This window comes from Anabrus simplex, chromosome X, assembly GCF_040414725.1.
Source record: "Anabrus simplex isolate iqAnaSimp1 chromosome X, ASM4041472v1, whole genome shotgun sequence".
In the NCBI taxonomy this organism is placed as follows: Eukaryota; Metazoa; Arthropoda; class Insecta; order Orthoptera; family Tettigoniidae; genus Anabrus; species Anabrus simplex.
In genome coordinates, this window is record NC_090279.1 from 212,371,524 (window position 1) to 212,395,858 (window position 24,335).

General features: G+C 38.8%; 1 long non-coding RNA gene across 2 annotated transcripts in view; it reads left to right on the forward strand.

Annotated features, from left to right (window-relative positions):
* The window catches only part of LOC136885988 (uncharacterized), a 38,059-nt gene extending 18,035 nt beyond the window's left edge, over nt 1-20,024 (forward strand). For both annotated transcript variants that reach the window (XR_010861663.2, XR_010861662.2), the window contains 2 exons: nt 6,969-7,041; nt 19,915-20,024. This is a non-coding gene — a long non-coding RNA (uncharacterized lncRNA). The remainder of the gene's footprint in view (nt 1-6,968; nt 7,042-19,914) is intronic.
* Nucleotides 20,025-24,335: the final 4,311 nt, after the last annotated feature.

A 24,335-nucleotide genomic window follows, 5' to 3' on the forward strand; every position in this document is an offset into this window, starting at 1 on the left:
GGTAAGGGGAGATAACGGGGAAGAGGTAGGAGATTATAAAGTTAACTTGACAGGTGTTAGAAAGGGAAGGGCAGAGTCTGGGGTAGGGTTCTTTATCAGTAATACCATTGCACGCAACATAGTTTCTGTTAGGCACGTAAATGAGCGAATGATGTGGGTAGATTTGTCAGTTGGAGGAATTAGGACAAGAATTGTGTCCGTGTATTCACCATGTGAGGGTGCAGATGAGGATGAAGTTGACAAGTTTTATGAAGCATTGAGTGACATCGTGGTCAGGGTCAACAGCAAGGAGAGAATAGTGCTAATGGGCGAATTGCGAGAGTTGGGAATATAACTGAAGGATACGAAAGGGTGATTGGTAAATGTGGGGAAGATATGGAAGCTAATGGGAATGGGAAGCGTTTGCTGGACTTCTGTGCTAGTATGGGTTTAGCTGTTATGAATACATTCTTCAAGCATAAGGCTATTTGCTGCTACACATGGGAGGCCAGGGGTACCAGATCCATAATAGACTATATCTTAACAGACTTTGAATTCAGGAAATCTGTTAGGAATGTACGAGTTTTCCCCGGATTTTTCGATGATACAGACCACTATGTGATATGTAGTGAATTAAGTATCTCTGGGCCTAGGGTAGAGAAAGTGAAATCTGTCTGCAAACGAATAGGGGTAGAAAATCTTCAGGACGAGGAAATTAGACAGAAGTACATGGATATGATTAGTGAGAAGTTTCGAACAGTAGACAGTAAGCAGGTTCAGGATATAGAAAGTGAATGGGTGGCATACAGGGATGCTGTAGTAGAAACAGCAAGGGAATGCCTAGGAACAACTGTGTGTAAAGATGGGAAAAGGCAAACATCTTGGTGGAATGATGAAGTGAGAGCAGCTTGTAAACGTAAAAAGAAGGCTTATCAGAAATGGCACCAAACAAGGGCCGAGGCAGACAGGGATTTTTACGTAGATGAAAGAAGCAGAGCTAAACAAATAGTTGTTGAATCCAAATAGAAGTGATGGGAAGATATTGGTAATAACTTGGAAAGGCTAGGTCAAGCAGCAGGGAAACCTTTCTGGACAGTAATAAAGAATCTTAGGAAGGGAGGGGAAAAGGAAATGAACAATGTTTTGAGTAATTCAGGTGAACTCATAATAGATCCCAGGGAATCACTGGAGAGGTGGAGGGAATATTTTGAACATCTTCTCAATGTAAAAGGAAATCATCCTGATGGTGTTGCAAACAGCCAAGCTTATGGGGAGGAGGAAAATGATGTTGGTGAAATTATGCTTGAGGAAGTGGAAAGGATGGTAAATAAACTCCATTGTCGTAAGGCAGCAGGAGTAGATGAAATTAGACCTGAAATGGTGAAGTATAGTGGGAAGGCAGGGATGAAATGGCTTCATAGAGTAGTAAAATTAGCATGGAGTGTTGGTAAGGTACCTTCAGATTGGACAAAAGCAGTAATTGCACCTATCTATAAACAAGGGAACAGGAAGGATTGCAACAACTATCGAGATATCTCATTGGTTAGTATACCAGGCAAAGTATTCACGGGCATCTTGGAAGGAAGGGTGTGATCAGTCGTTGAGAGGAATTTGGATGAAAACCAGTGTGGTTTCAGACCACAGAGAGGCTGTCAGGATCAGATTTTCAGTATGCGCCAGGTAATTGAAAAATGCTACGAGAGGAATAGGCAGTTGTGTTTATGTTTCGTAGATCTAGAGAAAGCGTATGACAGGGTACCGAGGGAAAAGATGTTCACTATACTGGGGGACTATGGAATTAAAGGTAGATTATTAAAATCAATCAAAGGCATTTATGTTGACAATTGGGCTTCAGTGAGAATTGATGGTAGAATGAGTTCTTGGTTCAGGGTACTTACAGGGGTTAGACAAGGCTGTAATCTTTCACCTTTGCTGTTCGTAGTTTACATGATCAACTGCTGAAAGGTATAAAATGGCAGGGAGGGATTCAGTTAGGTGGAAATGTATTAAGCAGTTTGGCCTATGCTGATGACTTGGTCTTAATGGCAGACTGTGCCGAAAGCCTGCAGTCTAATATCTTGGAACTTGAAAATAGGTGCAATGAGTATGGTATGAAAATTAGCCTCTCGACTAAATTGATGTCAGTAGGTAAGAAATTCAACAGAATTGAATGTGGGATTGGTGATACAAAGCTAGAACAGGTCGATAATTTCAAGTATTTAGGTTGTGTGTTCTCCCAGGATGGTAATATAGTAAGTGAGATTGAATTAAGGTGTAGTAAAGCTAATGCAGTGAGCTCACAGTTGCGATCAGCAGTATTCTGTAAGAAGGAAGTCAGCTCCCAGACAAAACTATCTTTACATCGGTCTGTTTTCAGACCAACTTTGCTTTACGGGAGCGAAAGTTGGGTGGACTCAGGATATCTTATTCATAAGTTAGAAGTAACAGACATGAAAGTAGCAAGAATGATTGCTGGTACAAACAGGTGGGAACAATGGCAGTGGGGAGATAAAGGCTAATTTAGGAATGAACTCGATGGATGAAGCTGTACGCATAAACCGGCTTTGGTGGTGGGGTCATGTGAGGCGAATGGATGAGGATAGGTTACCTAGGAGAATAATGGACTCTGCTATGGAGGGTAAGAGAAGTAGAGGTAGACCAAGACGACGATGGTTAGACTCGGTTTCTAACGATTTAAAGATAAGAGGTATAGAACTAAATGAGGCCACAACACTAGTTGCAAATCGAGGATTGTGGCGACGTTTAGTAAATTCTCAGAGGCTTGCAGACTGAACGCTGAAAAGCATAACAGTCTATAATGATAATGTATGTATGTATGTTTGTATGTATGTATGTATGTATGTATGTATGTATGTATGTATGTATGTATGTATGTATGTATGTATGTATGTAAAGAAAATTCCGGTCAGGCTATTGTAGTATATTTGCAGACGTATACAAAGCAGTCAGTTGGTATAATGGGTAGATGTGGGGAAGGTACTTGAAAAGACTCGCATTGAGGAATTTCCAGGTAATGTGCAGATGGACGGATACCAATTGCTAGAAAGACACAGTAGAAAATGGGACAACTTAAACCCCGGTTCATGTTTTGTTATTATTCAGAAGACAGTATTATATTCACATTCATTGTCAGTTACAAGTATGGCTTGTGAACCGATGCAAGGAAAACTTGGTGAAATTTCGGAGCTGAAACTAAACGACTGTTGTAAAGTAACAGACAGAAAAACAGTGTTTTGTAAGACCAACTGCAAAATGACCTTGATAATGTTGTAAGATGGACAGTAGGCAATGGTATGATGATAAACAATGTTAAACTAGGTTGTGAGTTTCACAAATAGGAAAAGTCCTCTCAGTTTTAATTACTGCATTGATGGGGTGAAAGTTCCCTTTGGAGATCATTGTAAGTGCCTAGGTCTTAATACAAGGAAAGATCTTAATACAAGGAGGTAATCACATAAATATGATTGTAAATAAAGGGTACAGATCTCTGCACATGGTTTTGAGGGAATTTAGGAGTTGTAGTAAGGATGTAAACTAGATTATGGTTCCAGTGTATGGGAACCCTCACCAGGATTACTTGATTCAAGAACTGGAAAAAGTCTAAAGAAAAGCTGGTCGATTTGTTCTGGGTGATTTCCAACAAAAGATTAGTGTTACAAAATGTTGCAAAGTTTAGGCTGGGAAACCTTGGGAGAAAGAAGACGAGCTGCTTGAGTAAGTGGTATGTGATATGCCAGTATCATCTATATCATCTGATGGACAGGCAGGCATCAATTTTTGGAAATGAGACAAAGTCTTTCATAATGCATTAGCACTGCCGGTGGCTCCAAGTAGCCTACGCAGTGGCCTCCATGGTATGCACTGGCCATGCATTTTGGTGGGTGTGCTATTTACCAACTGATGAGTCCAATTTAGCACACTGGGGCGTAAAACGCTGGCAACCAGGAATGAGTTAGCTGGAAAATTTATAATGTCCAATAACGGACCCACTACATTGGTATTGTAAGTGGTATGTTCCGAGCTGTCAGTGGAGAGATGGCGTGGAATGACATTAGTAGACGAATAAGTTTGAGTGGTGTCTTTAAAAGTAAGAAAGATGACAGTATTAAGATGAAGTTGGAATTCGAGAGGACAAATTGTTTATTGGAAGGGGAGTTAGAAATTGGAATAAGTTACCAAGGGAGATGTTCAGTAAATTTCCAGTTTCTTTGAAATCATTTAAGAAAAGTCTAAGGAAACAATAGAAATCTGCCACCTGGGGGACTGCCCTAAATACAGATCAGTAGTGATAGATAGTGAAATGCAGAGAATCATTCAGTTATGCTGAAAGTACAAGTAGTCTCAAATATCATCCTGAACAGATTCACTCCTTCCAAAATGTATCTGCATCTATCAATGTCTCTTCTACATCATCTTCTCAATCAACTTTGAAGCACTTAATAGTGAAGTCTGTGTCTTCTAGTAAGGAAAGTGAATTTACGATTAAAGTAGTAAAGTGGATTGTGCAGGATAGTAGAATGGTCATCATTGTTTCTGATCTTGGTATTGAAGAGGTTTTACGGGAAGCTCTCATTTCTCACGTATCATCTTTCCTCTAGAGATATGGTAAGAAAAAAAAAAGATGTTGTGACGTAGAAAGATCAAAAGTTATTCGATGAAATGATAAAAAGCAGAATTTGTTAATTTCACGATGGATTTTTGATCTTCCACATATAACTGTAGATACTCGGGGGGGGGGGTACAGCTCACCAGATTGATTCAAATGCAGAATATTGTAATTCAACGTTAAACATGTTAGAGAAAACCACATGGCCGCTAACTGCACAGGAGAGTTGGAAAATGGAGTTCGTGAACTGGGTTTGGAAGACCAAGTTGTTGTTGTTTCCACTGACAATGCAAGAAATATCGTTCTAGGAATTGAGTGAGCAAAGTACGACAATTTTCAGCGTGCAGCCCACACTCCACACTCTACTGTGTAACCCGATTAAAATTAGTTTAATTGATGAAAGTCATTTTAATCCATTGAGAGCTCTATTATTTACATTTTTACATTTAATGTTGGCGTGGAGGTCATCCCAAAGTCGCGCTGAACATGCAAAGAATCCTAGTTTGTAGGACTCGGTTCGCGCAAAGGGGGGTATGAGACATTTGAGGGACTTGTGTAAGAAGGTGACGTAGCATTGTTTGCACAAGGAGACGATTGACGGGAGCCGTTCTTGTTAATTAGTCATTCAGCGCGACGTTGGATTCCTTCTAGTTTGTGAAGGGTAGCTGTGATGGTACGGTACCAGCAGGTAGACCTTAGGTTAGTGTCAGGTATGGCATTCTACTTCCATTCACGGAGACTGGCACCCTGGCAGCTTTGCATCTCACTTCCTTAATGTTATATATACATTCTATTGTGTTTTAAGACGTACTTAACATAATGTATTTACATTTGCCAGCAATAATGTTGAGACCGTTGAGGTGTCCAAGTCCAACTGTAACTTCAGACAATCATCTGCATATTGTATATCCCTGTACATTACTCTGCCATGGTTGAGGTCACACATTTAGGTGAATCAGAGACGAATGCATTAAATAATGAACGTCCCAGGATGGTGCCTTGACATACTCCTAAGGTTACTTTAACAGTCGTGGATCGAACTCCACCAAACACAACACGCTGGGTTCGACCCTCGAGAAATGGCCACAAGCATGCCAGTACACTTCCCCCAATATTTGTCTGTCTCAGTTTTAACAAAAGTCGTTCATGCGGGATTTGGTCAAAAGCCAAGCAGTCTACCTGAACAATTTTACATTTCTCCAGGGAGAATTGCCTTTGTTAATAAAGTATTACAGAATCTTTCACTTAGCAGATTACCTTCCCGGAAGTATTCCCAGTTGACCCGAACATTTACATACATGGGATGTGAGAGACATTTGAAAATCGGAACTACATCAGCACTCTTCCAATCTTGAGGCAGAGATCCACAGTGAAGTTCGCCGGGAGATGGTGCCACTGACTCAGCACAGTCACGGAGTATACAGCTGGGTATTTCGTCAGGGCTGCTCGTCGCATGGGGTCGAATCCTCTTCAAACTTGCTAGTACCTCATGTTCCGAGAAGTAGAGGCTGGAGAGAAGTAGGGTCGTTATAGACATGTCCCCAGGTGATTGTATCTGGGAGAAACTCTGTTACCGAGCTCAATAGCTGCAGTCGCTTAAGGGCGACCAGTATCCAGTAATCGGGGGATAGTGGGTTCGAGTCCCACTGTCGGCAGCCCTGAAGATGGTTTTCCGTGGTTTCCCATTTTCACACCAGGCAAATGCCGGGGCTATATCTTAATTAAGGCCACGGCCAATTCCTTCCACTTCCTAGGCCTTTCCTATCCCATCGTCGCCATAAGACCTATCTGTGTCGGTGCGACGTAAAGCAAAAAAAAAAAAAAGAAAGAAACTCTGTTTACATTTTTCACTCAGTGCTGAGGCAATGTCTGTGGGCGTGGAGAGGGATTTTCCATAAGCTTGAAAGAAGCTTGGTGCAGAGCTGCCTGAGTTCCTTTTACACTTTCCCTTTCTTTTGTGACATTTTCAAAGCGATGCTTGCCTTGACTGTTTAACAGACGGACTGATTTGTTACCTACAATCTACTGAAAACAAGAATTTGAAAATCAGATTTACATTGTTGTTAGCAGTCCCCAAATACATAATAAAGAAAAACATTGGACATTGTAGTCGATACATTTCTCTGAAAATGTGAAAAAAATAAGCCATTTTATACAATGTGTCGTAATGAGCAATACTGTGTTATATGTACGGTTTTGTAAATTGTACCGTTGGATTTTGCTGTTATATCCTTATGTCCTTAAAAGCGATGTTGTAATAAACGGTTTCGACTGTACATAAATCTGCAGTATAGAGTGTAAAACGCTACCACAAATTTTTTATCATATCTGAGAGGTCTAATTAATATTTCTTTGGTTATAGGTCAGCAAGTCTCTTCTAATTTACCAACAGAACGGACTTGGAACCTCCAGATTGGTGAAGTTTTAAAATTATGGTAAGTATTTGTTCATTGCATTTCATTAAATTTACTCTTAACGGCCTGTGATTCTTGTAACAGTGCTGGGTTGTTACTGGTCAGGAATTACGGAGAGCTATTATGTTGACTATTTATCTCACAAATATAGCTTGAAGACAGATGATCTGTAGAAAGTTGGCTCATTAATATAGTCATCATCATTAAACCAGGCTGTTTTGGATGCAAACAATTTTATCCCAGAACTGGAGTATTGATCATAAAGACAGAAGGGATTTCATAGGAGGGGGAGTATGCATGCTAGTGAAACAATAATTTGTAAGCTACGGAAAAGTTAAGAGCAAGAAACATGAAATTCTAGATGTAAGGCTCACCTCCAAAATTAATAGGCAACTTGATGCTTTTCGGGTGAACAGATCTGAAAGGGAGTGATGCTGATGCAGAGTTATTTGATAAAATGATCAGCTTTGTGGGGAACGACACAGAAAGGTAATTGATTGTCTCGGATGATCTCAAATGTTAACTGGGAAGGTGATGCAAATGACAGAAAGCATGACCAACTGATGGTAACTACAGGGTGGCGTACAAAATGGTGTTACAACATTCAATGACATGTGCATGGTTAGTCCATGTGCAGGACATGTTCAATATGTCCACCTTCTCGGTGTACAACGGCTTCCAGACGAACCTGCATGTTCGTGATCACTCTACGACACAAGTCCTCACTCAACCCTCAGAAGAAAGTCACAATGGCCGCTTGCAATTGCTGTACATTTCCTGGTTTATGGCGGTAGATTGTCTCCTTCAAATATCCCCACAGGAAGAAGTCGCAGGGATTGAGATCGGGGCTATGCGGTGGCCAGATTGAGCCGCACTGAAAATGCTCGGGATATCGATGGGACATCACACGGGGCCTGAAATGTTCATTCAGGAAGTCCAGAACAACATTTGCTGTGTGCAGACGAGCTCCATCTTGCATGAACCATTGTGTGTCTATTAGTAGTCGTGATGCAAAGAGTTGTGGAAGGAAATTGTTTGCCAACATGTCCAAGCAACGCGCACTATTGACTATGTCATTGAAAAAGATTAGCCCAATAATTCCATGACTGGAAATTGCAGCCCACACACACACTTTCACACCTTGACTTTCAACCTCGTGCACAATAGCAGGCCGTTCTTTTGCCCAAAACTGGACATTCTGTTTGTTCACTGCACCATTGAGATAGACGTGTGCTTCATCACTGAACCATGTGTTGTGCAATACGGGATCACCTTCTGCAATAGCCCACATAGCAAACAGTACTCGCCGTTGCTTGTCAAGCGCTATTAGTTTATGACCTGTTGTCATTTTGTATAGAAACACGTCAAGTTCAGACTGCAGTATTCCTTGAATTGACCGACGAGAGATGTCCAGCTGAACACATGCAGTTCTGGTGGATTTGGAGGGGCTCCGAGCCACAGCCGCTCTCACAGCAGCAACACTCTCCGGTGAGCGGACTAGCTTGAGGCGGGGCCGTTTTCTCACCAGTATGTTGCCTTCTGTTTCAAATTGCCTGGCAAGTCTGTATACCGTCTACCGGCAAGGAGCCCACCGAGTACGGAAATGAACACGAAACCTTTCCTGGGTCCGAGCTACGCTCTTTGTTTCCGCATAAAACAACACTATCTTCCTTCACCTTCTGTTCACGCGTCAATCTCCCTTTGTCCACCATGCTGTATAACTGGCAGCCGGTACGCATGCACGACATGTGGTGCTGCCTGTCGGATCATGCATGAAATATGAAATACTCGATCAACTGAAAAACCAGACATTCTTCCCTTTTTTAAGATGTTTTTAAAATTTTGATATTGGCTTCACATCGTACCGACACAGATAGGTCTTAATAGCGACCTCCATTCTGACTGTGGGTTCGATAACCGGTATATAGCCTTTCTTGCTGTTGTGTTTAAAGGCTCTTGTGGTGCTCCAGACACACTGTGAACCTCCTTGTAAACAATATAACACTTCGGCAATGAATGATCTTATTTTATGATGGCGAGCGAGCGTTACTTAATGTATCACCATAAGCGCAGTTTCCCAAAGCGTGACTCAGTGTTTCATTCTCTCTGCCATCTCTGCAACAGAGGCTGTCGCCTTGAGAACTACTGGACATACTTCCAACTGAGGAAACATTAGTTGTCATTTTCATTCCCTCGCACAGTTCACTATGTGTAAGACGTTGATGTTACTTCACCCAGGTATTATACAGCTCTACTCCTTGTTCCTTTTGAGGTAATTTTCACCATTTAACAAATTCTCATTCACGGAGTTCACTGTGTATTTTACTATTCTTGATCGTATTCAGTCACCTTACCTTTGCCCTTCGTCCTTCTGTCTGGGTCTCCATCATCAACTTTAGCGTCTTTCCCTCTTCCATCCTCTTAACTTGTCCAAAACCATCTTAAGTTTATCAGCGTCCGTTCTGTTGAAATTTTTTTCCATGTGTTGTCTCAATTTATGTGAGAATTTTTCTTTCACCATACTTATATTTCTTAAATTTTCACTATTTTTCCTACGTTCATTTCTGCTAGCACTACTCTGTGGTCTCCATCAAAGGCTACTTCTGGCATCTTATAACTGTCTACGATTTGCTCTTCACCAACAAGTAATCAATTACTGTCTTTATACTTCTGTTTCCTATCTCTGTCTTGTAATTTTTTGTACTATTCTTCTTCCGAACCACATTTTGCCCACATTTAACAGATTTCTCACACAAAAATCCTCCAGATTCTCTTCCTCTTCATTCCATATTCAAAAGGTCCATTTACTTCTTCCATTCTTTTTGTGTTAAATTCTCCCATGACAGTCACTTCCACATCTTTTATTCCTCTCTCCAGTGTCTTCGGGGGATTTGTTCATTTTCTCTACTTCTTTGCATCTTACTCTGTGGTGCATGCATACCTTTATTTTCCTTTACTCCATTCTCTCCATCTTGAATATTCTATCACTTGTGTAGTCCACTTTATCTACACACTCATCTAAGATCTAGTTGTTTATTATTCCCACTCCATCATCATGTCCTCCACTCCCTTCCTCAACTTCTTCTTTCCTTTTTCTCTCCACTTAACCTCACTAGTGGCATATACTCAGGGCTACCAAGGCTATTGGTGAATCCCAAAACTGAAACGAGTACGATGGAAATCTGAAGCATCTGACTCATTGTTCCATTTACAAAACTTGGAAGCAATGAGAAAAAAACATTGCACCCATTTCTGAGAGCAGGGCATCAGAGACAGATCTTGTAGCCCAGGCTCTGTGTGCCTCACGTCCCGTGGCTTGCTGATGTATGTCTAATAGGTGTGGGGAGGGGGGGTAGGTGTTCTAGGCTTCGTTCAGTTAGATCGCCACTGCTACGTAACAACCATGCATTCCTCATACAGGGTCTTTTCTTTAGCATGCTCGGCAGCACCACTCAGAGCACGGCACGGCTGTGGCAATGACACTCGGTCGCTAGCCGATATAATGCGCGCTTTTCCTCCCCACTACTAACAGCAATTCACACTTATAGAAATCCATTTCTAGTGAAACTATTAGTCTAAAACCTACCTGGCATTACATTTGATGTTCAAAATGTTCTCCCTCTGCTGTCAAACACGCCTGACACCTCGTAAATAGGTTTGCAGACACATGACGAATCTCAGCTTGTGTGATGTTCGAAATAACTTGTGTAATGTTCTCTTGTAGTTCTTCTCTTGTGTGAGGGTTGTTCACATACACTTTTCCCTTCAGCAACCTCCACAGGTAATAATCACAGGGATTTAAATCAAGAGATCTAGGGGGATAATTAACCACACGATCTTCGAAAACTTCCCGTATTTCCTCCATAGACCGATTAGCAGTGTGTGGCGTCGCATTATCTTGCATAAAGTAACCATTACTCCTTTCTTCTTCCGTCAGCTCTTGAAAGAATGGTCTGAGAATGAGGTCTGTATATCGAACAGCATTTATTGTTTCGCAGAAAAATATAGGGGATTTTCTGCACACCAGTAGCGATTATTTTGACTATTTACATAGCCACTTAAGTGTAGCCATGCTTCATCACTATAAAATGAAAGTTGTGGGTCAACATACCCATCGTGAACTGACTGAAGCAAAAAGTTACAATACCGAACCCTAGCGAAACTGTCAAGTCCTCTTAAATATTGGGCAGGGGTGGGTTTGTATGGTTTTGCTTTTAACAGTTTTGTTGCTTTGTGGGCAGAAGATAATGACACATTAGCTTGTACGGCGAGACGCGACAGGGATTTTGTTGGAATTCTTTCCAAGAGAGCTCCTATTTTGTCAAGTTTTTCCTCTGTTAAAACGGTTCGTCTCCTGCGTGATTTCTTGTTAAGAATGGACCCGGTGGTGCGGAACTTCTTTACTAATCTACGTACCGTACTCCTATGGGGAGGGAGGATTCCAGGAAATTTGTGAATGAATCAAAAGCGGCACTCTGTATAAGAAGAATGCTTCGCTTAGCACAACACAATGAATACACGCTGTTCTACTGTATACATCACTCGTTAAACACACGATAACCATGCCATCTTAAAGCGAACACATTGAACACGCTACCAATGCCGCAGATGAACTGAACTATTGCTGTGTGTGAGGCAGTGGTTATCGCTACCGTAGTGCATTAGATCATCTTAGCCGGTCATGAAGCAGTATATCTCTCAGCAAATGAATCACCCGGCTGCGCTATTGCCTTCCGTGCGTGTTCTCCTGACACACGGAGCAGACCATAAAAAGGACCCTGTGCTTCCTCACTTCATACTTCTGATTTAATTATATAGATAATAGGGTGCTGGTATTTCACTCCCGGTTACTTCTTCATCCTTGTAGGAAGACACTGCACGGCTGCTGTTATAGGAGTAATACAGTTTTCTTTTTTATTGGTACAGTGGATCTGCTAAAATTAAATGCAATCTTTCAGATTTAGTATTCTCTTTGGTTGTTTGGAATCGAACCTGGGGTTATGGGTTGGACACCAGCACTGTTCTACCGAGGAAGCTAATAAACCAGTGAACGATGGGTATGACCGCTGGTTATGCTGTAAAATTCAAGATTGTAATTTAATAATAATAGTGCATGGCCTATGTATAGGCTTGGTGGTGACCTAGTGTGGATGAAATGATTGGCAAAGATGTGATAAATACTCAGTCCCCAAGCCAGGGGAATTAAGAGTATGAGGGGTTTGAATCTGAGATTGAACCAGGCCCATCGGACCAAAGGCAAGCCTTCTGTCCATTTTGTCACAAAGCTGTACTTCAATTTGCTAAACTTTACGCTACCATTTCCACCATTGTAATTGACATCAGGTGTTGACTATTGACAGTAGCAGAGACCAGGGTAGTAGCTTGCGAAGCAGCCTTGAAAACACAGCAGGCTACTCCGTTGGCTAATGGCTGCAGCACAAAGCGCTTAAGGCTTCACGTTCACTAAACCAACTGTCGAAAAGGAGTAATCTAAGTCTAATGTTAGCTGATTCCAGCATACGCCACTGAACCTCACTCAGTCCCATCATAGCTACCTGCTTCTCCATGAAATCAATCACCTCTTCTGACTTTCAGTCATTTGCATCATTGTACAAACAAGGAATGAGGCAAATATTTGAGACCATAGAGAAAACTAAAATTTTATTGATATACAGTAGATAAATTCAAGTTGGATGACGTTGTGAGTGTGGAAATGATGATTTCAAGTACCATAAAATTGTTAGATGTTTTAACTAATGATATAAGTGGCAAATAGCTTTCTATAGGAATAATTTGAAGTGATTGATTTTCACCCCAGTTGTGAAAAGCCTTCTCTCATACAATGATGTAGTGTGATTTGATGGACGAGTCTCATGTCAAACATGCGACAAAGAATCCTTTTATCATTTGATCATTTAACAAATGATAATGAAAGCACTGTTTTAAGATATCACAGGTCTGTTGTGTGAACTGTCCAAATCATAATTTGAAACAAAAGGACTATCTGTAGATTATAGAGAGAGTAGTTAAATTCCTAGTAGTAGAGAAGCAAATGTTTAAAGCATTAATTTTTTTCATTCCCCCACCCTCTCTCTCTCTCTCTCTCTTTTGCTGGTAGTGCTGAAGATAATCAGAAATTAAGCTTTAGGAAAATTTGATTTGGAAACAGAATAATGCGCTCTTGTTGACAATTTTGAATTGAGTTCCTGTAGTTAAAACCTGGTTGGAAGAATAACTTGAGAAATCTCTTTCTGTGCTTTATGCTAACCAGTTTTCTTCCTTCCAGCCCTTCAAGTTCTCTTGACTTACTTGCTCATTATAATGGTATATGTAATGTTTGCTCATGTTTCTCCATTGTAATGAAAGTATTCAAGAGAATTTGATCATTTTTTAGCAAGTATGGACAACCTTCTTGACGCAGTGCGTGGCTATAGAATTTTAACCGTGTTCTTAAACTGGAGGTATAAATAGTCTGAGAACTGCTTTGGTACAGAAATATATTTGTTATATTCGATCCCCAAGGAAATATGAACAAAGTCTTTGGCTAATTTATTTATTTGTTCTCTCTCTCATTTAGCTCTTTGGTTAGAATGTATATTATTTTACAGATGATATTGCCTTGATCTTGTGTCCAGGATTGAGGCTTATTATTAAAAGAACCTTAGTGGAGCTTTAATAAAAGTAGGAAAGATCACAATATGAAGAGAAAGTTTGAATTCAAGAGGACAAATTGGGGCAAATAATCACTTACAGGACAAGGAGTAAAGGAAGGGAGCAATTTATCAAGGAAAATGTTTGATAAATTTCCAAGTTCTTTGCAAATGTTTAAGAAAAGGCTAGATAGCATCTGATAGGGAATCTGCCCCCTGGGTGACAGCACTAAATGCAAATCATTGATTTCTTTTTGGTTTTGAAGTGGTCAACTCAATTTAGTTTACTTGTTGGTGTAAGCTTATCGTGGACAACAATGTCGTTGATTTTCACCTTCAGGTATAACTTGTTACACTGCAGTCCACCTTGTGCCCATATTATATGAGATAATGTAGATAAGTTCTTTAAAAAATTGCAAAACTATCGAAGGGACTGGGTGATGTTGAATCCAATTATAACAATCTGCAGACTATGTCAGGAGGAAGGAAATGCAGTTTGTGCATCTGTGTTGAAAAGTGTTGTCAACATTCGATTAGATTTTACTGAGCGTTTCAGTAAATGCTTGCTAAAATTAAATAGGAGATAGGAGGTGCTGTGCTGAATATTTTGAGAAGATAGCATAAGGAGATATGTCTATCACTATTTTCTGGATTATTTACAGTGGCATTCTACATATATTTATTTACATTCAGCTTTATATCATTTGCAGTGATTTCCAGTGGTGGTTATTCAGTCAGAAAATTGGGTGTTCACAAAAACAGTAATAATAACATTAAGTAAACTGCTCGTCACTCGCCCATCTGTGTTGTTGGCTCGTAAACATATCATCTTTAAAAATTGAATCTATCGAGTTCATGATTGCATTAATAAATAAATCTGTATGAAAACTCAATTGACAGACACGATTAGGGACTTAACTGCACACACAGTGACCGAGCGAGTTGGCCATCTGATTATGGGCATGCAACTGTGAGCTTGCGTTCGGGAGATAATGGGTATAAAACCCACTCATCATTTTCTATGGTTTCCCACTATGATATCAGTCAAGAAGAGGAATAATGCGTGGAGAGAATGGTTCAGAAACAGAACGGAACATAATAGAGACAGATGGAAACGACTAAGCAGAGCAGCAAGGAAAATGATAGCATGGGCTAAAAAGATGTCTTGGGAAAATTTAGAAAGAAGATAGAAGATAATTTTTAGAATGACAAAAAAATATTATACTGCATATTAAGTAACAGAAGGAAGCAAAAAGGAAATACATCAAAAGTCATCAACAAAGATGGGAAACCTGTGTGGGAAGAAAAATAATGTTTGAAACTATGGAAAGTATACTTCCAAAATCTATATGAAGGACAAAATGAAACAAATGAACCCAAGGAAATAGATTATGATAAAATAAATATCACTATTACAGTGGAAGGGACGAATAAACGATCAGATGAAATAGGAAGAGAAGATCCACAAATGTCGGGTGTAGAAAAAGCTGTATTAGAAATGAAAAAGGACAAAGCTTCTGGAATAGATGACATCACAGTGGAAATGATTAAAGCTGCGGGACCTATTGGAAAGCAGTGGCTGTGTAGAATAATGAAGATAGTATGGACTGACAGAGAGATTTCTGATGGTTGGACAAGGGCAATTGTTGTACCTATTTAAAAAAAAAGGTAATAAGCCACTTTGTGAGAACTACAGAGGAATAGCATTACTGTGTCATTGCACAAAGATTTATGAAAAAATAATCTTACAAAAAATCAAGAACAAGATAGATTAACAATTAAGAGAAGAACAACAAGGATTTAGACCTGGAAGATCAACTATTGATGCCATATTTACAGCTAGACAAGTAGTAGAAAAGAAATGGGAATTTGGTAAAGACATCGCAGTTGCATTCATAGATACGACACAGTTAGAAGAGAAGAGATATGGCAAGGGCTGAATAGAATGGAATTGTCAAGAGAAATGCAATTTTGAATTAGAAACAAATATCTGAACTGTTATAATAAATGGCAAAAAATCAGAATGGTTTAGAACAGACAGAGGAGTTCGACAAGGAAGTGTACTTTCACTAGTGCTTTTAATATAGTGATAGACAACATTATGAGGAAAGTTTGCCAATAGTCAACACCAAATGATGCAGATTATGTAATGATGTGGGAAGAAAATGAACAAAAATTGGAAGAACAAGTAAATACCTGGCAGAGGGCAATTGAAGAAGCAGGCATGGAAATAAGTTTTAACGAAAAGTGAGGTAATGAAAATCAGTAGAGAAAACAAAAAAAATGAAGGATGTTAGCTGTAATGGAAAAATTCTTAAAGAAGTAGATGCTTTTAAATACCTAGGAAGTAAGCCAATTGGGAAAGGAAACATCAAGGAAGAAATTTCAGAGTGGATAGGAAATTGTTCAAAATTTTATTACTGTGTGTCAGATATAATTAGAAATTGGAAAGTACCTACCAAAGCAAAAATCATGATACATAAATAATATTATTTGCCAGTATTGACCTATGGAGCAGAATGTTGGACTTGGACAAAATAAAGATCTGAATAGATTACAAGCGACAGATGTGCACTTTCTGCGAGGGATCTTGGGTAAAACAAGGAGGGACAAGGTAAGAAATGAAACCATACGAAACATGCTACAGATCAACCCTCTAAAAGAAACTATGGAGAGAAATAGGCTGAACAGAAGAATGGGACAAGAAAGATTACGAAGAAGAGCTCTGGAATGGACAGTATCTGGAAGAAGACCAAGAACAAGATGGAGGGATCAGGTGGAGGATGGCGTAAATCGGAGAGAACTACGATGGCAGATAGTGATGAACGATAGAATGTGAGGAAAAAAGAGAAAATTGGAAGAGGCTCTGTGACTCTGAACGACTTGCATAAGCAGAAACGTATCAGGAAGAAGAAAGATACCAGGCAAATGCTGGGACTCTACCTTAATTAGGGCCGTTTCCTATCCCATCGTCGCCATAAGACCTATCTGTGTCAGTGCGTTGTAAGGCAGCTTGCAAAAAGAATGCATGGAATTCGTTGCCAGGATTGTAGTCCTACAATTTGAAAGGGTGCGTGGGTATCTTGTAAGTCAGTGTCATGCTTACATTGAAGTTAGTGGCCGTCATTTTGTTGTGAGGTGCAAAATTATACATGAACTCATCAACTAGATGGAAATAAAATAACTGTAATAAACATGTTTAAGTCGATTCCTCAGATACTACATTCCCTATCTCAAAATGTTTAGTAGACCATTTCCTGTTTAATCTTTGAATGCTTGTACTGAAAACATTTATGTATGTGTGTTGAGTATGATAGCAAAGTGACTCCCAACTAACGCACGTGTGGCCAGTGCTTGTAGGATCATGTAAAACCAGGGTTGCCAGATACCTGAAATCAAAATACGGGACAGACGTGCGATCGAGGAAATCAACGGGCTTGTATTCTACAAGTTTTAAAATTTGTTTCAGAATGATATGCTTATTATTATGTTGACATCACAGTGTAGTTTATTAATGCATGCCTTAACATTTATACACAGACTGAAACAGTCTCGAGCAAGATGGCCGCACGGTTTGGTCATGTAGCTATGAGCTTGTATTTGGGAGACGATGGGTTCGAACCCCACAGTTGGCAGCCCTGTGGTTTCCCATTTTATACCAAGCAAATGCTGGGTCTGTAACCTGTCTTAAGGTCACGGTTGATTCCAGTGCTATCGCATCGTCACCATAAGACATGCCTTTGTCAGTGCGATGGAAAAGGAAAATATTTTATTTACTTATTCGTACCTGTTTTTTCATTTTCAATATATTTTCATTTCTCTGAAGAGCTGTTAAGTTTTTTTTTTGTCATTTTTAGCAATTTCATAAAACTTTCTGCACGACATTGAAGAAAAATTTACAGAAATGAACAGCTCAGATCTAATCAGGTTAACAGAACATAACATTTCTCACAGCTGACAATTTCACACGAACATGCAGTGGGCCTCGGACTACCTCAGATAGCTGTGCGCATTTATGCATCTTATTTGCCAGGACGGACAACTCGAGAACTGCAGACAATAAAATAAAAAACATTTTAAAAATCTACGAACTCACACCAGATAAAGAAACCAAGGAGTGAAGAAATCTGTCCTCTTTGAAAGAAGGAAGAAAAGCTCTTGGTAAGAGTTGGAAACAGTGGCGCATTTCTCTTGAGGTTCAAAATACGGGACAATTGCCGTCCCAGATAGGAACTGCCCGGGATACGGGATATTCAACACGAATACAGTATTGTCGCGTAAACTGTGGGACATCTGGCAACCCTGTGTAAAGCTTACAGATCTGGTAATTATCAACAGATTTTTGTACATTCCCTTGAGTATCATGGTTCGATTTTCAAAGTTTCTGTAGAAAAAGAGCTATTTATTGTTGATCTTTCGCCTTGGTTATTTGGACTCTTAGGGGTAGAGAGAGACGCTGGGATTGGAATATGTTCAGTAACTTTTCAAATTCTTTGCATTCTTTGAAAAGAAAATTCTAGACAAACAACAGATAGGGAAACTGCCACTTGGGTGACATCCCTAATTGCTGGTCAGTGACGACTGATGATGTAAATTTGAATATAATATAAGGGCTTAGCAAGTTGTTGTGCAAGTGTGATCAGAAAGTTGTCCATACTTGTCAGAAATGTTTGTGATTTTTTTGTCTGGTAGTATAGCCAACTCTTGGAAGTGTTGTTATTGAAAATGGTACAGATAATCTGAACCTACAGTTAATGAGCTTATGAACGTACTAATTTTGGTCCAATTAACATGTATGTCCAACCCTTGCCCAGTTTCTTTACGGGGTCGGGTATGAGGACAGTTTTCATGACCGGCTGCTCTTTCTGACGTCATCCTCATCAGAGGAGCTAATGAGATTAAATGTAGGAACAGAGAGGGGTGAAACGCGGTGCTGGCACATAGCCTACTTCCGTTGAATAGCACCAAGGTGCCTGCTCAAGGCTCAACGTCTCCATCAGACGGGCTAATCACTATCAACAGTGTCATATCCCCTCGCTTCAAATGAGCACTGCGGAGAGGTTGGTGACACGCAATCTAGTGATTAGAAATTGTATAGCACCATCTCTCACATTCTGTTGGTGAATTTTTTTCGACCAGTGGGATTCGAACTGGCTGACCTTGGTGTCAGACTTGACGCCTTAATGATCACGGCCACCAGGCAGGCTATTTGGAGAACTTATCATAAAATCTTTACATTTACTAACAGTAAATGTATTGTTAGTGTCCTAGGAAGCTTGACTGAACAGTGCAGTCTTTTGGCATTTAAGAGTACAAGAGACCTACTCTAACCAAGGGAATTGGCCGTGCGTAGCTATGACCTTGCATTTGGGAGGTGGTGGATTCAGGGCAGCCCTGAAGATGGTTTTCAGTAGTTTCCCATCTTTGAGTTGCCGAAAGCCTCCTGTAAGGAGAAAATAAGTCTCTTACAACTGATAGTTGAAGGGATGATAAACACATACCCTTTCAATATCTTGTGCCAACAAAACCAAAGAAATAACGGTGCCATTTAAACTGTGGCAAAATGAGGGTGGTTGATCAATATTCTGCAAGATTGTGTCTTCACTAGTAGGCAGTTGTAAAACCTCAGTGGCTCAGGAGGCAGTGCACCAGCCTCTTGCTGCTAGGTTCGGTGGTTCAAATCGTGGTCACTCCACGTGAGATTTATGCTGGACAAAGCAGAGGCGGGAGAGGTTTCTCTCCAGGTACTCCGGTTTTCCTCGTCTCTTTCATTCCAGCAACACTCTCCAATATCATTTCATTTGTCAGTCATTAATCATTGCCCCAGAGGCTTCGGCAGCTGGCACAGTTCCTACCCTTGCCGCTAGATGAGGGCTTCGTTCATAGCATTCCTGACTCGATCGAATGACTGGAAATAGGCTGTGGATTTTCATAGTAGGCAATTATATTTACATACACACTTCCAATTGTTGGTAGTACTGCTTGTTTAAATGTTTTGATAACTACAAAGCTTATCGTTGCACCTGCGGAAATGTTTCCACTTGAGATAACAAAACCCTAACGGTTCAATACAGAGAGTTGCCTCAGAATTCTCAGTGGTTTTTGCAGGTGCTTCGATGCCATGTATCGAGTACTGCTATTGCACAAGTGGGGGAGTAAAAGTGCTCTCTTCTTGTGCAATAGCAGTACTGTATTAGAGGTACTTAGTAATATTAATTTTTCTGAATTTTTTTTTCTTGAACAGGAAAGTCCGCGATTCATAAAAGTTTCGACGCTGAACCTGGACACTTGAAATGAGGTGTTGGACTTAGGGTATATTTTTAAGCTGTTTTTCTGCTCAAAATGCCAATTTTTTCAGTAAATTTTCAATATTTTGGGTAATTTTCCATAAATTTAGTGAAAAGCTAAGTTCAAAAAGCATTTTTATAATTAATATTTTTTATTTTTGTTGTAATTGTGAAAGAAATAAAAAAATAAAACTAAGTCCAAATTTCCATAAGTTGCATTCATTTCAGAGCAGAAAACCTAAAGTGTTCAATTTTTTTTCATTTCAATATAAGCACCTGAGCCAAAGCTGTTCTTCTACAGTACAGATCAATTACAACTTGCTTTATTACATGGGAAGGAAAATATAAGGATCATATATATATAAACAAGTCCTTTGCTCTTTCTATCCTTTATTATACAATTTTCTCAATGATACAATAAGTAATACAATTGATGATCCAAGACTGACAAAAGACAACATGATAAAACCAATAGAGTTGGTAAGTATCCTGAACATTGTCTGGAAATGTTCACAAAAAGTAAATTGTTCTTTAAACATAAGAAAACAGTTGCCAGGTATATATTATAAAGATCACAACTGACCAGATTAGCAAAACCAATGCCCTATTTGCAACTCTTTGCATTATGAATCACATTTGAAGAGACTCCCACATACCATATAATGTACTAAGATGCCAAAAATGTGTTAACTGAATAATCCTGTATAATTTGTCCACCTTAAATAAATCATTGAAGATATCAACATTATCTTTCCACTTTCAGTAATGGCACTTAATTTGCTTGAATGGAATTAATCTTAAACCTACAAATATTACAAATTCACTACCATGAGTATTTTGAAAAACATACTTCACAAATACAATGACAAATTAATGTTTGAATGAATCATATTTTGTCCAAGTACCTTCTCTGATTTTCAAAATAATCAGTACTGTATTGATAATGTTCATAGGTATAAAGCTGTGTACAAAACCATGCATTCCCATAAAAAACAACAAAGAAAAAAAAGAACAATTACTTCAGATCATATTGACACTACAAAAAATTACTGTACATCTGATGAGTACCTTTGAAGTTATATCAAACAACTCTAATCTATAATTTCCTCCATCCTTGCCTAGAAAAATAAAATGCTCAGTCATTTGCAAAATTTTTGAAGAAACATTTTAAACTGATAAGGAGGATGATAATACATTACAATGTAGCAATAAATAAAAACTGTATCCCAGTTACTTGTATTTTGCATTTAATTGCCAAAATAATAAACAAATTTACTGCAAGTAGTAACAATAGCCATCAAAAAGTACTTTGGGCAAAGGAAGACCATTTTCCCAATGTAAACAGTTAAAATGCATTGTTATATCACATGGTAATAAGAACAGTATGTCCCTAAACTTTCTTCCAACACTACTTATTTTCATTAATGCAGAATTAACCCACTATTTTCTTGTCTTGATGGCTGAACAATTTTATGTCATAGCAAATCTCTATCTCATCCATGCAGTACAGGAAAATACAGCTCTCAGCAACTGCAAACAAAGAAAATATTTAAAAATTAATCCTTTAAACTGGAATTAACTTTGTATATAATCTCTATAAAATAACATGCCCTGACCAATTCATCACCAAGCCAAAAGTACTGGACATAAAGAAATGGAATTTTGAGGATACATTTATATTACAATGTAGGTTGTCACTAAAGGATTATTTGATATTCCACCTTTAAGGGGGTGAAAAAGGGGGGGCAATTTTTTAAAATGAGTATATCTCAAGAACTGGAGAGTTTAAAGACAAAAATTGGTATTTAGAATCTCATTTAAAAATAAACACTTGTTTTTGAAAAATCTACTTAAGAGGGGGTGAACAGGAGTGAATTTTTAAAACTAGTATATCTACATCTCAAAAACATAACATGAAAATTGGTACTTTTAATCTATTTTAAAAATAAAGTAATTTTTTTGTTTCAGAAAAAAGCACTTGAGTGGGGGTTGAAAAAGGGGTTGAATTATTTTTATGAGGATATTTATATCTCAAAACTGAACATGTTACAGACATGAAATTTTTATTCAGAATCTCCTTTAAAAATAATTTAAAAACCAATCTTTTGTTTATGGAAAATCCAATTATGGATAAGAGAATAAATGAATTGAAAAAAGAGTTCAATTCTTTGAGGATACTTATATCTCAAAAACAAATTCCAGATTTCACACTTTCTTAAATAAGTATGAATTCATTCCTGCAAAAAAATACTAAGGGTAGTTATGACAATTTCAAAACTACTTCAGTTTTAATTCTATTTTCACCAAGTTTAGGTACAAACCACCCCCACATCTGGAATGAAAATTAAGAGAACATTACAATCTCACAAATAAAACTGGGGAGAAAAGCAAAGGTGTTGAAATTATTGCCTGATAGATGCAACAACACAAATCAGTCTCTTGGGAAGGAAGAGCCAACCAAACAGGTTTGAGAATCTCTGTAGGAAAAACAAAATTTATTACATACTTAAACACTACAACATTTTTGAAGACACATTGGTCAGATAGAGAAAGTAAAGAAATTCTAATACCTGGGGGGAATAATTCAAGAAAATGCTTTAGAAAAATCTGTTGGAAGGTTACACAAGATGGGAAGAATCTTTCAGTAAGAATTTTTACAAGAAATGTTTACATATAGATCTTAAAATAAGACACTACATTCAAATATCTTTATGCTAGTGAATGTCTAGTTTTGAACTATAGTTTAAATAAACTTGAAGTACTAAAAAGAAGAAACAAGAAAAATCTTAGGCCCAATGAAAACAAGAGAACAAGAGAACAATGAAAATTAAAAAGTAATAAGGAAATAAACCAGAACATACAAAATATAGAAACAATAAAAAAAAAAATTCCTATTATGTGTGTGATATGAAAATTAGCCTCTCCAAGATTAAAGTGATGTCAGTGAGTAGGAAACTGAAAAATGTGAGGTTGGTGATACTAAGATGGAACACACAGATGATTGTTGTTTAAAGGAGCCTAACAGCTAGGTTACTAGCCCCTCATAATGGTACTAATCACTGGTAAAGTAGAACCATTTTGTTCCTTTTATATCGGTCCCTCAATCCTGAGGATCGTGATTTCCAACATTATTTCTTTGTACCCATTTCCATCCTCCACGGTCTTCTGCTATATGGGTAGATTGTATAAACAATGTCTTTGTTGCATGTTTTATGCAATCTGTCCAGCATATCTTTCCAGGCACATTTCCCAAGATTATGTGCTTTTCAAGGCTTCCTTCTCCACAACACTTATGACCAAAGAATTGGAGAATCCTCTTGACATTTTGCCAATAACCTGGTACTGATGTTCAGCTCCTTGAGGATGGATTCATTGGTTCACAATGTCCAAGGAATGCAAAGCATTTTTCTCCAGCACCACATCTCAAATGAGTTGATCTTATTCAAATCTGACGCTCTTAAGTCCATGTTTCAGCACCATAGAGGAAGATTGAGAATACCAGTTTCTGTACTAGTCTGATTTGTAGCTTTACAGAAATGGAAGGATCCTTCCAAATATGAGATAACAAACATGATCTTGGCCATGGCAATCCTCCTAATCTCTATTTCACAGCTGTTTCTAGTTATAATGGCACCCAGATTCAACATTTCTGAAACCATTTCCATTTCACTGAAGGCACCAAGTTCATTCAGCTTGCCAGGTCTATCATCTACCATAATTTTTGTCTTTTGCATGTTGATCTGCAAACCCAAACTGATGCTCTCAGTTCTGATAGTCCAAAAGCTCTCATTTCTGCCTCATCCATGGCAATCAATAGAGCCATCTGCATATCAGAGATTCAATATCTTTCTGCCACCAATAGGTACTAATCACAGGTAATGTAAACCCATGTTATGTCACAAAACCATGGTTTTCTTCACATCATGGGACTAATCACAGGCACATATTCCCATGGATTTCCTCACTTAATGGAACTAATCACAGGCCATGTACTCATGGTGTGTCAGTGAGCAGACATGCATGGAACAGTCCAGAAGTGCAGGAAAAGCAGTGCAGTAGTATAGGAGTGTGATAGGGCAATGACACAATCTGATAAAGTGGATCAAGACAGAGTGTAAATTAGGAGTTAATAAAGGAATATGACTGACAGAACTGTTGATGGCAGCAGCTATAGTGGCTACTTTATTAGTCATCAGAGGCATCAAGATGAACCCAGGCCCATTGGCATGGGAGGACATGGAGAAAATCAAAGAAGTTGTCCACAATGCTCAGGCTGACCAGATCAAAGAAATGCTTGAAGCACTCCCAACAAATCAACAATATAAAGGACAGCATAACCAAAGCTCTAACAGAAATAAAGGCAAAGATAAGAGAAGAC